Source organism: Eubalaena glacialis, chromosome 2, assembly GCF_028564815.1.
Source record: "Eubalaena glacialis isolate mEubGla1 chromosome 2, mEubGla1.1.hap2.+ XY, whole genome shotgun sequence".
Lineage (NCBI taxonomy): Eukaryota > Metazoa > Chordata > Mammalia > Artiodactyla > Balaenidae > Eubalaena > Eubalaena glacialis.
Genome location: NC_083717.1, coordinates 189,978,189 through 189,992,768, shown reverse-complemented (window position 1 = coordinate 189,992,768; position 14,580 = coordinate 189,978,189). Strand labels below are relative to the sequence as shown.

General features: G+C 46.5%; 1 non-coding gene across 1 annotated transcript; it reads left to right on the top strand.

Moving 5' to 3' along the window:
* Nucleotides 1–11,713: 11,713 nt before the first annotated feature.
* TRNAG-CCC (transfer RNA glycine (anticodon CCC)) lies at nt 11,714–11,786 on the top strand. The gene has a single exon. It is a non-coding gene; the product is annotated as a tRNA-Gly (tRNA).
* Nucleotides 11,787–14,580: the final 2,794 nt, after the last annotated feature.

Below are 14,580 nucleotides of genomic sequence, written 5' to 3'. Positions count from 1 at the left end.
GCCTCTCACTGTCGCGGCCTCTCGTTGCGGAGCACAGGCTCCAGACGCGCAGGCTCAGTAGTTGTGGCTCACGGGCCCAGTTGCTCCGCGGCATGTGGGATCTTCCCAGACCAGGGCTCGAACCCGTGTCCCGTGCATTGGCAGGCAGATTCTCAACCACTGCGCCACCAGGGAAGCCCCCCCCCGACTTTTCACGTTATTTCTGCCAGTGGTGAGTGGGCTTTTCAGCCCTGCTGAACAGATAGGGAAACTGAGTCTCAGAGGGGTCTCTGGCCCAGGGTCAAACGGCTGACAAACAGATCCAGACCCTAGTTTGTCACCCTCCCGAACCCATGTCCTCACTAGCTGGGTGGCCTCCTGAACTTGAAGCTACTAGAAAACTCCGGAGGGGTTAGGGGATCAAAGAGAGCGGGGGCCCGGGGAGAGGAGGGGCTCTCGCATCACAGACCTGAGCCGCCCCTGCCAGCCAGGCGGAGCGTGTTGCTAGTGGACCCAGCTGCCCTCCCCGGGTGCTTCCTTCTCCCGGGGGAGGCCGCACACGGTCCTCTGGGCTCTGAGAGGAGCGTGGGCGCTGTCACCCTTCCCCGGGCACAGCCCAGCGCGGAAGGCTCAGTCCCCACGTGGGCAACTTGCCTGAGGTCATATAAGGAGTGGGCAGTGAAAGCAAGAGCGTGATGCTCGTCCAAACCACCAGAACATCTGTCCAGGAGGACCCCGACCTGCACCGCCGAATCGCAGGACCTCTAGGATCAACCGGGCCTCCCTCCTACAGCCTGAGAACCCAAGGCCTGAGGGGGAGAAGGGCCCACCCAGGGTCGTGCAGGGTTGGCTGCAGAGCCCACCTGGGACAGTACAGTCTCACACCTCATCTGCACGGCAAGGCCAGCTTGTCACCCGCTACGGTGGCCTGGCCTCTCTCAAGTGGGCTGGGTTGGGGGGGCTTTCCTGGGCCCCATTTCTTTCTGATTCATGGAGCAAACCCTGGGATTGAACTTGGCCCCTTCCAGGGGCAGAGTCAGGAAGGGTGTAACCTGGCAAAACCCTCCTACTCCCCCCAAAAGACCCAAACCCCTGAAGCAAAATCAGAAGAAACCCCAGTAGGGATTCCTGGGCAAATCACAGCTTTATTTACTGCTGAATTAAGAGAAGTAAGAGTGAGCGAGTCAGAATCATTAAAATATAGATCAAGAAAGTCACATTTCTCGATTTGCCATATTAAAGAGAAGCGGGGGAAACACGCCAATTGGCTTGTCATCTTCTCATTAAATAACAGATGGTGGCTGAGTCACTGCTCCGGTAGTCAGGACGCTGCTGTCTGCTGGCTCCCTCACTGGGGCCCAGCCGCTAGCTTGGGACTAAGGGGGCCTGTGGGGGGCAGAGGAGAAGGAAGCCCACCTCATTCCGCCTCCTCATCCATCCAGCCCCATTCCGACCCCCTACCCCTCCAACTTCTGGAAAAGCCCATCTGTTCCTTCTCAGTAATTGTGTGAACACATGGAGGGCCCAGCCTGGAGGGAGACAGAAAACAGGCAATGATGTGGTACCCTGAAGTCAGGGTTATGGGAGAGGATGCCCAGGGGCCTTGGGCACCCAGCAAAGGAGGTGATGAGCCTGAAGCGAGGGGACCAGGCCCCACACAGAACTTGGCCAGGGGTTCTCCTCCCTGAAAATCACCGAGTCGGCCACCCCCAGACCCTCTGCTGCCCAGAGGTCTGCGTCTCCCCACCTGGAATCTGCTCTTCCTACCAACGCCTTGCCCCTGGGGGCCTCCTTCCTCCCTCCTCGGAGTTCCTCCATCCTCCTGTTCCTCTGCCCCCCTCGCCCCTGCCACTGCCACATATGCCTGCCAGACTCAGAGGTGGGCATGGAGGAGCAGTGACCCTTCCCTCCGGGGGAATTTCTGGCCCATAGATGGTCATTCCCAGGTCCCTTTCCCTGACAAGCTCTTAGGCTCTCGTCATTGTTGCTTTTGGGGACTCGAGTGCAGACCCCACTGGTGTTGGCATCTCCTCACCTGGGCAGTGTGATTCAGACCGTGTCCACACAGAGCTCTTGATGGGCTGAGTAGACCAGTAGTGTCACTTGGAGGACAGGCGAGGGGACTGTGATGGGCTGATGACTTTTAATGAGGTCCCCTTCAAAGAGCAATATGAAATTCCAGTTGGAGTTTTGATAGGGATTGCATTGAATCCATAGATGGCTTTGGGTAGTATTGGACATTTTAACAATATTAATTCTTCCAATCCATGCACCTGGGATATCTTTCCACTTGTTTGTGCCTTCTTCACTTTCTTTCATCAGAGCCTTGTAGCTTTGTACAGATCTTTCATGTCTGGTTAAATTTACTCCTGAGTATTTTATTGTTTTTGATGCTGTAGTGAATGAGATAGTTTTAAAATTTCTTTTTCAGATGTTTTGTTGTTAGTGTATAGAAATGCAACTGATTTCTGTATGTTGATTTTACATCCTGCAACTTTACTGAATTTGTAGATTAGTTCTAACAGTTATTTTGAGCCTAACAGTTGTTGAGGAGTCTTTAGGATTTTCTGTATTTAAGACCACATCATCTGCAAATAATGACAGTTTTACTTCTTCCTTTCTGATTTAGATGCATTTTATTTCTTTTTCTTGCCTATTCAACTGGACTTCCAGTGCCATGTTGAATAGTAGCGGTTCGAGTGAGCACCCTTGTCTTATTCCTGATCTTAGGGGAAAAGCTTTCAAACTTTCACTGTTGAGTATGATGTTAGCTGTGCACTTGTCATTGATGGCCTTTATTATGCGTATGTATGTTTCTTCTCTACCCAGTTTGTTGAGGATTTTGATCATGAAAGGATATTGCTTTTTGTCAAATGCTTTTTCCTCATCTATTGAGATGATCACATGATTTTTACCTTTCATTCTATTAATGTGGTATATCACATTGATTTGTGTATGTTGAACCATGCATGCATCCCAGGGAAAATCCCACTTGGTCTTGGTGTAGGATTCTTCGGATGCGTTGCTGAGAATTTGGGCCACTGGGGATTCTCAGCTCACTCTCCTTGGTGTCTCCTCCTGCGTGTCACAGGCTCAGTTTGAATCCAGGCCCCACGAGCTGAGAGGCCTTGTTTTTGCAGGACATGAGACTTTGCTGTGACTGATGCTAGAGATCATAACTCTGGTTTGTATCTTATTCAGAAGGAAATAACGAGCAACGCTGCATGTGTAAAACACCCAGGTGCCTCTTATACACCGTCACATGTACCTAGGGAAACAGTCCAGCTTAAAAGAAGGAACTTAGGTTTGGGAGTTCAAGTGGGTTTTAACTGACCAGACATTCATTCTTGAAACATTTTAGAAAAAGAATTCATTTGATCCTCAGTCCTAACTCCAAAACTTGTGTGGAAATGTGCTGTGTTGGTTCCAGCAGTAGGAACTGGGCAAATTCCTTCCTTCTCCGCCCCTTGGGTCCCCCCCTCACCTCCCCCCACAAATGGCAGGAGCGAGCCCTACAGCCTGGGCGGTGGTGAGGACTCAACAACACGGATGGGCTTAGCCTCCGGAGGGGGACAATAGTGACACTGGGTTTTCAGGTCACAAGTGCACCAGAGGAGGAGTATTCAGAATGCCCGGGTCATCCAGGCTCCCTCCAGGAGCCCAGCTTTGGGACACTTGGATGGAGACGTTGCAGCTTGTCCGTGGAGGCATCTTTGCCCTCAGTGCAGGTGTTTATGGAAGTGTGTGTCTGACACCACCTGGCATCCATTGGTGACGGGTGGTCACACTCACCACCCCACCCCTGCTGGAGAGTTCCCGGCCGACCAGCAACTCTAGGCTGCCTGCCCTGACCTTAACAGGCTCTTCTTGTCTGGGGGATAAATTATGAAATTCTTTGCATTTTTTGTGCAGCAACATCTGGTCTCCTTGATCTGCAGCCCCTGATGAATGGGTGTCGAGGTCTTTTTCCTGTCTACCCTCGACGGCTCGCATTTTCCACCTGTTTGAAATCAATATTCTCCGGTGTAAATCGTGACCCGTCCCCCGCACTGCACCCAGCCCGTCTCTCTCCAGACAGTTCCTCGGCACAAGTGTTGGCTGGTGGCCTCACGCCCTGCTGGTTCGGTTTGTGAAATGATTTCCAGGATCTTGGCCGGCAGCCCGCTGAGCCCAGCATTCTCATCACCTGGACATCCCCCGACACCGACAATTCAGCACGTCCAAAAATCTCACCCCCGCTCCCCAGATCTGCTCCTCTTGGCTTTCTGATCTCTGCGAAGGCCCTACCACCCACCCACTCACCCAGCCAGGAAACCTGCCTACCTACAACCCCAGTCAGGAGTTTTGTGGAGTTACATCCTAAAATGACCTAGACCCTCCCTCTTGCTTCCTGCTGCTCAGTACTGCTGAAGAACTCTTTGATGCCCTGGCCTCCAATCTTGCTTCTCTCTAAGCCGTCCTCTGCTGACCACAGGGATAACCTATGATCCACACCTAATAACCTCGCTCCCCTTCTGGTTCTCTGTTGTCTTAAAGATGAAGCCTGGGCTCTTGAGCATTGCCTGCAAAGCCCCCTTGCTCAGGGCCAGCCCTCCCCTCTGCCCCATCCCCGCTTCACCTCCTCTTCCTCCTGTTCTTAGTGAAGAACGAACACTCTTTTCACCCTCTGGTGGCTGAGTGACTTCGGTGACTCTTTTAAAACCTCAGTCCTTTCCAGACTTAATCAGCACCTCTGTGCCTTATAAATATGTCTGGTAATTTCCTTGTCACCTGTCTGCAGAGAAGGCCAGGTATTCACCAAACTCTGAGGGTCTGAATCAAAACTTAGAGGGGGGCTGCCCACAGACCAGAAATCAATGTATGGCAGCAGGTCACGTTACTCTAAACCATAGCCTGAGGGCTGAATCCAGCCCGCTGCCTATTTTTATAAATAAAGTTTTATTGAAACACACATCCATTCGCTTACACATTGTCTAGGGCTGCTGTCACGCTGCACAGAGCAGCAGAGTCGAGTAGTTGTGACAGAGACCGCATGACCCACAAAGCCCCAGATAGTGCCTCTCTGGCCATTTGCAGAAAAAGTTTGCCAACCTCTGCTTTAAAATAATGTACTCTTGTGAATTATTTATTGATGTGTTTGATTCCTTGTGAGTCTAATTCACCTACCTGAAACACCTAGCACGGTGTTGGTCAAAAGATGCCCGTTCAGTGCACGAATGGATGCCGCTCAGATGGCCGTTGTTAATTTCCGCTGGTGCGTTGTTGGTGAGTAACCTAGTGGAAATATCAACTTCCTTCACCCAGACTTTAGTCGTCAGAATAACAGGCAATGCAGATGAGGCCTGGGTCCACGAGCCTCCCCCCAGGAGAGAGTCCTTCTTCTGCCTCCATCCAGAACTCTCCGAGAAGCCTGGAGAATCTTGCATGCTCCTGGCCTTCAGGGTCCCAGTGGGGGGCATGGGGGGGGGACCGTGGGGGGGCAGTTAGCAGACAGTGGTGCCCAGGAAATGCAGGGTGACCTGCAGGAGCAGTGGGTGTCTTTCTGGGGTTCTGATATCAGGTAGGGGGGATATATGTGGTGGAAGGGCTGGAACCAGAGGGGAAAGGTGGGTCCACCCTGTGACTGTCCCACAGTTACTGCTCTTGTGCGTAAGGCTACCTAAGACCCTCCAGAGGGAGTTCCCCAAATACCTGAGCTGGTGTGTATGCGTGTGTGTAGTGGGGAGACTTTGTGGGGGGCTGTGGGCTTTCATTAGAAGGTAGGAACAGGAAACAGTGGCACATGGGCCCCACGTTTGTTCATTAAATGAATATATTGGTGGAGCTCTCACCAAGCTTCCCCACCTTGAACGAGGCATCTGTGGCAGTGAGGAAGCTGGGGCTCCTGCTCTCCTGACCCCAGGGTTCAGTAGGGGGTTAGGCCACAGACAAAGGCCCGTGGTTTCCTTTTGGCTTAACCTACCCCAACCATACCAGGAAACCCATGTTTTGGGAAAAAAATGTCTACTAAACACAATAAAATGTTAAGGTGATATTTGATTTACTCTTGGGGTTTTTAACCAAAGATGCATAAAACTGCTAATGGGTGCTGATGTAGCCAGACTGATGGAGGTCCCCTAAAGAAAAGTCATGTGCTCTTTTAGTTTGTTGGTGAGGCTGGAAACATGGGTTCAACTGAGTTTCCATTCATACCTTTGGAATATGGAATAATGTTCTGGTCCCACGATTACTGTCATGGGGGTCTTGGTGATGCCAGCCAGCCTGATACGTGAGGCCTCAGTGCACAGGGCTGAGTCCTGGGGCAGAAAGAGGCAGAAGGAGGGGAGTGGGGGGTCCCTGAATCACAGTGGGGTTGGGAGTTGAAAGAATAAGAATAAAAGGGTAGTATTAGGAGATTCATGGTTCAGGGGTATACTAAAACATGTCTTCCCTTTTATGAACTTAACCATCCAGATCCACATACATTTTCTAAATGTCACTCCCTGTCGTGGTCTCTGATTACCTTTGGGGACTTCTGCCCAACTGTGCCCACCTGGAACGTGGGACCTGGCTTCTCTGGCCTGGCCTGTTAGAGCCCAAAGGCAGGACCTCTTTCTTCATCGTCTTCTCTCATGCGGGCCCTGCCTCCTCTTAGATCCTTCGCGTGGACTGAGTCTGCTCTTCCCTTGGGTATCTGGCCTGGGCTTGGCCAACTCTGAATCTTGGCATGCCGAGCCCTTTGCATCTACCACATGCTTAAACTTGATCTTCTTGGCTTTCCAACCCAGTTCCCAGCCCGTGGGATCTCTCCCCCAACTTGTGAAATGACCGGTGATCCTCCACCAGCCCTCCTGGAACTCCATCAGGATTTCTGGCACCCCCACAAACGTTACCCAAAACATTGCCTAGAACCCCATCAAATACCATGTGGCAGTTCCAAATGTTTGAAACCCTGGGAAAATTCCACAGTATTTTACGAAGTCTTTGTTTGCTCTATACCCCTAGAGGATAGCCCTCAGGGGTTAAAAAAAATACACTGCCTGAATAGGGTGATAGAGTCAAGATGGGCAGATGGCATAGGATTCGCTCCTTTCCATCTCCCTAAAATGGCTTGCAATTCAAGCAAGCCAAGATGGACACCTAAACGAACTAAAGCCAGGATACACAAGACGGATGTTTACTCATCAACGTGGCACTTAGAGACAAATAAAACACAAACGTAATAACGTAATGGGCAGTCCTAAATACTGTAATACAAGCATGCCCTCTCCCACCGCCCCTGCAGGACTGGAGATGGGGAGTGGGCCACGTCAGCCCAGCACTGTGCTCAGTGCAGGCTTTGGAGTCCGAGCACGTAGGAGTCCAGCGCTAGCCCCATCTACCTCCTCAGGTGTTTGAGGCTCAGGTGAGACAGTACCTGGTTCACAGAGGAGATGATACATGAGCGCAGGAGGCTTTGGGCTCTTCCAGTGGACCAGCCTCTCACTGGAGCAATGAGGAACGGAGGCCAGAAAGAAGGGCCTCACCCAAGATCGCAAGACAGGCATCTCTTGATTCTCCATCTAATTAACTAAAAATACAAATTGAAAAATGCCCACCTGTGCATGGCGCTCTAGTGTCTGACAGCTGGCAAAGCATTATGCTTCTATCCTCACAATTAGCCAGTGATGTAGAGGGCAGGGAAGAAAGAGGCACAGAGGAGTAATGGCTACTCGGAGACTGAAATTTAGGTTCAGACACACAGATGGCTGGATGCTTCCCTCCCGCCTCCCTGCCGCCTCCTTCCTTCCCCTGGTAGGCTTAGGTCTCTCTCCACCGACCTCCCTGCAGAGAGCAGAACTCGCAGAGCTGCGATGGGACTTGCAGATCAGTTAGTCCAGAGGCCCTGTGTCGTGGATGAGGGCACAGAGTCTCAGGGACATTGTAGGACCTGCCTAAGATTCCTCAGGTGTCCAGGGGCAGGTCCTTGGATGCCAGGGCAGTGTCCTTCCCATCAGTGCACATGTCTAGCTGCATGTCTGGCCCCTCAGGGCAGACATGGAGGACTTTGGGGCACCTGACTTGGCACTTTTTCAGCACTGATTGATTTGCCCCGTAGTCACATGTGGTCTCACTTGGTCACGCCCCTCTGCTTGGGAAGCTGGGTGGCCATGTTTGCATCTCTGCAGATTTTCCCATTTGCTGCTGAATTCTGAACTGGGCTCCAGGGGTTGGAGCAAGCCCCGTGGTGTGATGGTCATCAGAGAGTCCCTCGATGGGCCCCGCTTCCTTGGGGACTGGCTTATCTGTCTTCGGGAAGAATTACCTCCGCCACCTTCCAGGTCAAATGGCAGTCAGTTAATTTCCCCACATTTGTGGCTTTTGGGCAGTCTTCTCATGGTTACCTCCCTCTTGGGTTACCTCCTGACAACGGATTCCATCCTGGGCCACCTTGGCCAAGTCTTTCCCTCTCTGGCTTTGTTCCTCATCTGAGAAGGAAGGCTGTGTGTGTGTGAGTGTGTGTGTGTGTGCACGTGACCTGTAAGTGCCCTTCTGGGCTCCGTACTTTACGGCACCGGCTCTCTGCTTGTCTAAGACAAAAGTGTGAGGCTATTGGAGTCACACACGAAATCTGTCCCAGTTTCCCCCATCACACCCTCCTGCTTTTATACCCGAGGATTCCCCAGCAAAAAAGGAGCTCAGGTCCCATGAACACTGAGACCAAGTTCCACATTTCCAAGTACAACTGATTCTTTCTCATTTAGCACTTGGGATACAAAATTAACACACAGCTCTTTTACTACTCAAATTAATCAGACTCACAGCTCATCATCCCTGTGGGTCCTGGAATGAAAGGTCGTGCTTCCCTTCCTAAAGTCGCCTTTGGTCATGATCCAAATACTCCAGGCAGGGACTCAGCAAAGGCTTTGGTCCTTGTGTCACAACTGAATCTGACTCAGACAATCCCCCTTGAGGCTGGGGGTCTTCATCACAGCCACTAGAGAATGATGGTCCCAACATAGATAGGCTGAGACTCCCAGGTATGGCTTTTTAGATGCTCTTTTTTGTGTCAGGGTGGCTGATCAGATCGTGTTCCAGCAACAAGCTCTGCACCCCCCCCCACCCCTCCCCCTCCCCCAAGAAACCCAAGTCACCTGGTAAGATCTCTTGTTCCTTATCATGCTTTCTCCTTTCAGGAGTCCCTGGAATCTTCTACTAGCTAAACTTACACGGGGCCATCTCAGTGTCTTGATTTTTACCTCGCACATAGCTATCCATCCCAAAGACTGTTTCCCAGCTTCGCTTGTAGCTAAGTGAGTAATTTATGGCTAAGCGGAATATAAACAGTAGTGTCCTGTGGGACTTCCAGGAATTCATCTTAAAAAGTTAGGAGCATGCCCTTCTTTGATCCTTCCTTTGTCCTTCTGTCTGGAACATGGATGTGATAGCTGGAACTCTAGCAGCTATCTTAGATCATGAGGGTCACACTTTAGTGAAGGTGGAGCAGTGTGCTAGAAAGAACGAAGGTTCTTGATGGCCGTATGTCCCTCATATCAGTTCTGTATTTCCTACTTCTGGATCTCTTTAATGTGAAAGAGAAATAAATTTCTCTTGTGTTCAAGTTGCTGTTATTTTGGATCTTCAGTCACACGTGGCTGAACACGATCCTTACTGATACACCAAGCAAGCTTGATTTCTAAACAGAGAGGAACTCTGAGGGTATTTGCAGACCTCACATGTTCCCTTCCCTGTGGCAGTGATAGAGCCTGTCTTCTGTAAGGGGACACACAGATCCTTGTGTACCTTGCTTAAGAACAAGAGACAATAGATACAATCTGTTAATCCCATCTGTTTTCCATAAGAGGGGGAAATGGTAACATGGTGATGATGGAAATTCTCAGGCCGGGTGGAGGGGATTTTCCGAGTGTTCCATAACAGGGACATGGGGGACGGAGGGGACACAAAGAGGAGACACTCATGGAGCTGATCACAAGGGATTTATTATCTAGCACTGACAGAGTTTGTAATTTTCAAAGCCCATTTCATTCATTATAACCCCATTATCTCCTGTTCTTCTTTCTCCTACCAAGTACTCCCAATGACAACATTACTATCCTCACTTCCCAGATGGAAAACTTGAGACTCAAAGGGTTGTGAATGGTTAAGCAGGTCGGGCCCTATTTTGTTATATTTTGTCTTAGAGGAGGAAGAACAATCTAGCAACCAGCTATCCTAGACTTCCCATAAAATTTCCAAGCTCATTCAATGTTTTTTTTTCCTACCAAAGAACATTTGTCCCAGAAAGATCACACACACCGAGTTTTGGTTTGGAAAGTATATTGAAAACAACTTTAAAAATCATCTTCCAAAGTAACAAGTATTTCTGGGAAGGATGGAGAAAGTGCTGGGAAGTTCAGAGGAAGTCAGGGAAGACTTCCTGGAGGAGGTGGCCTTTGGTCAAAGTATAGAAATAATGCTGAACTGGGATGGCAGAGGAATACTCTTTGGGGATAACTAGGACTCCGGAGAGGAAGGGATGGGGAGGAGATGGTTATGGAATGTTAGAACATTCTGGAAGATGGAAGAGCATGTGAAATGCAAAGACCCAGGGGCTCTGATGAAGTATCAGGGAGCTGGGATTCGTGTGATACACCTGGAGTGAGCGTGCGGGGAACAAAGTGGTCCCTGTGAGAGGTGGGGCAGCCTCAACTAGGGCAGGGGCAGCAGGAAAGGAGAGGCGGAGACAGCAAGGAGGCCGACTGGGCAGGACAGGGCTTCCCACTGGTCAGACGTGACGGGTGTGAGGGACGGGAGATGGGGGGATTCCCAGGTTTCCACCTTCAGCCCCGAGTGGATGCTGGTGCCTCCACACGTAATGATGGTGAGGCATGTGATCAGCACATACAGGTTAGTAATTAATATGTGCCCCCATCCCCATAGGTATTCTTTAAATATTTGTTTAAAATTAAGTGTATGAGCTCAAGGAGAAAGTGATTTTCTGTTAATAAAAATGGCATTCAGAGAAGATTCACTTACTAATTCTCTTCCAAAGAGCTGAAAAATTTCAACCAAACATTTCTGATACTTTTTTATTTGTAGGTCTTGTTCTCAGTTGCGGTGTGTATGTATGATTGTATTTTTTTTTTTTTTGGCTGTGCTGTGCAGCTTGCAGGAGCTCAGTTCTCTAACCAGGGATCAAACCCGAGCCACAGCAGTGGAAGCCCAGAATCCTAACCACTAGGCCACCAGGGAACTCCCTGTATCTTATATAGGGGAAAAAAGATCAAAAAGACAAACACCGAAGTATTAACAATCTTATCTATGTTTGGTGTGATTATAGGCAATCAGTTATTTTTCTTTGTGTTTCCCAAGTATTCTTTACTAAGCAGAGAGGTATTAAAAAAACAGGTTACCTACAAAGAAAGAACAAACAGGCTCGTTCCAGATTTCTCCTCTGAATACTAAACACTAGAAGAAAATAAAGGCTCTCTTCAGGATTTTGAGGGGAAAAATTTGTGGACCAAAAGTTATGTCCCCAGCCAAGTGTCGTTCATGAGCGAAGGCTACAGGCAAATATTCTTGGATAGGCAGAGACTGGGAGAGATACAGCTCATGTTACCTTAAAAAATTATCCAACGGTGTATAGCCAACTGAGAGATGAGTCCAACTGAAGATCTCAAGAATGGAAACCAATGGTATAAAAGAGCTGGCAAAAAAAAAAAAAAAAAAAAAAAAAAAAAAAAAAGAGCTGGCAAGAACATGGAAACCAGGAACTTCCCTGGTGGTCCAGTGGCTAAGACTCTGCACTCCCAATGCAGGGGGCCCAGGTTCGATCCCTGGTCAGGGAACTACACCCCACATGCCGCAACTAAGACCCAGTGCAACCAAAAAAAAAAAAAAAAAAGCGTGGGAACCAACTAAACATACAAGTGTATGTATAAATGCTGCTGTAAACTGGGCAACACAATAGAATGCAAAAAAAAAAAAAAATTCATGAAAAAAAGATTTATAAAATAAAAAAAATGTTTTTTTAAAAAAAGCTGCATCTGTAACCCCCAATTGAAACAACAAAGACTTGGGGAAGGGCAGGGAGGAAGGAAAGCAGGATGAATTACTAAAAATACATAGTGATCCGTCAAGCCGTATTACATTGTTCTTACATTTGTTCTTGATATAAGCCTGAATGTGCATTTGATTATCTTAAAGGAGATCACTAATAGCACCAAAAATTTGCACCAAAATATGTTAGATGAAAAAAAGCCATGGTAGAAGGGTTTTTCACATTTGTAAGAAGGAGGAAGATCCATACACATGTAATGTTTGCACAAAGCTGGACCACTGCCGGGGAGGGAGGCTGGGGTCCATGGGTTGATCTCCAGTGAGTATTCAGATCTTTTGGAACAGTGTGGCAGGCATTTTTAAAAATGGCTTTATTAAGGTATAACAGACATAACTGCACATATTTCAGATGTACAATTTCATACATTTTGGCATAGATGTGCAATGCCGTCACCTCACCTGAGATTGTGAGCAAATCACCACGCCTAAACATTTCCTCCATCATCCCTCCCTCCCCCTTCTCCACAGGGACAGGTAAAAGTGAGCATCACTTATATAGATAGCAAGAAATAGAAAACAAAGAATAATAAGGGAACTAAGAAACTGAAAGCATAAAATAAGATGACAGAAAGAAGGCTGTAAATGTTAAATATTTTAATAAAAGGCAAAGACTGTCAGAATGATAATATCAATAAAGTGTCTACCTTTTCACACACAAGTAAAATCACACACAAGTAAAGAAATCACTTTATTTTCCAGCATCTGTGGGACATTAACCAGGGTCGAGCATATGCTAGGTCATAAAAATCTTACCGTGTTCCCCAAAACGTAAATTTCACAGATCACATTTTCTGATCAAAACAAAATTAAACCATAAATAACTATTTTTTTTAAAAAGTATTTTTAATAACAATGGGAACATGGATAAAATACATTTGCAGAATATTTTGAAAGTGATGAAAATAAAAACTCTCTACCTAATAAGAATAAAGCTATTCTCCCAGGCAGAGTCATAGTTATTACATGAATTATTTATCCAAAAAGAGAGCTAAAATGTGTATGATTTAAGCATTCAATAAATTAGGAAAGGAGGGAAAAGCAACCCCAATAAAACAAAAAAGATGAAGCCAAACTTTTTTTTTGAATTTTATTTTATTTATTTTTTTATACAGCAGGTTCTTATTAGTTATCCATTTTATACATATTAGTGTATATATGTCAATCCAAACTTAATGCAGTAAAAAATAGAGCTGACCTATAAATGTGAGTCAATTTGAAAAAATAAACTTCAGTAATCTGGTGACTTTAATTAAATAAAAATGTACAAAATACAAACAATATGACAAAGAGGATAGAACTTCAGAGGGGTGGTTTACAAAAAGAATAATATATATAATTATATGAATACTTTGAAAATCTCAATGAAAATAAGAAATTATCTGGAATACTGCAACTTACCAAAAATTTTGAGACGATATCAAAAACTTCAAAAATGTTAATAATGATAGGTTGACATTGATGGTTTTATAAAAATACTTTTTAAAGAAGGTTGTGGGCTAGGTAGTTTTATATGTAAGTTGTTTAGGATATTTAAGTAACAGATGAGTAACTTTTCCAAAGCATAGAAAAGACCAAAATTGATATCACTTATATGTGGAATCTAAAATATGACATAAATGAACTTTTATGAAACAGAAACAGACTCACGGACATAGAGAACAGACTTGTGGTTGCCAAGGGGGGTGTGTGAGAGTGATAGAGTGCGAATTTGGGGTTAGCAGATGCAAACTATTATATATAGCATGGATAAACGACAAAGTCCTACTATATAGCACAGGGAACTATATTCAATATTCTATGGTAAACCATAATGGAAAAGAATAAAAAAAAGAATATATATATATATATATATATATATATGTATAACTGGATCATTTTGCTGTAGAGCATAAATTAACACAACGCTGTAAATAAACGGTATTTCAATAAAAAGACCAAAATTTACCCAAATGATCTTGCAAAGTTAAAATAATCTTGTCACCAAAAATCTATCAAAGGTAACCTCAAAATAAAATGATCGACCAGTCTCACTTGTGAAAGCAGATGTGAAATTCTAAATGAAATCCTCACAAGTCAAATTCAACAGCATGTTAATTATTCATCCAAGTCCAGTAGACTTCGTTCTGGAATGTAAGAATGGTTTAATGTTAAGGAAAATCTATTAGTATAAGAAGTTGTATCAATGGGTTATATAAGAAAAGATATATGATTATCTCAATAGATGTCTGAAAGGCATTTGACCCAAATGAACATTTTTCCTCATTCTCAAATAATATATTTAACACAGAATAGTGTTTACTATGTGCAGTCCACCTTGCTGAGGACTGGAGGTGGTTTATATTATTAAATATCCATAGCAGCTCCCTGAGATGGGTCTGCTCTCCTACATAAGGCTGACCCCTCCACCTGTGCATCAAATCTTATCTCCTCCCCTGCTCAGGGACCTTATGCAATCAATTAATTACCCCTCTCCTATACTTTCACCTTGGCCCCTCCCCACATCTTGTTCCTTCCCATCAATAT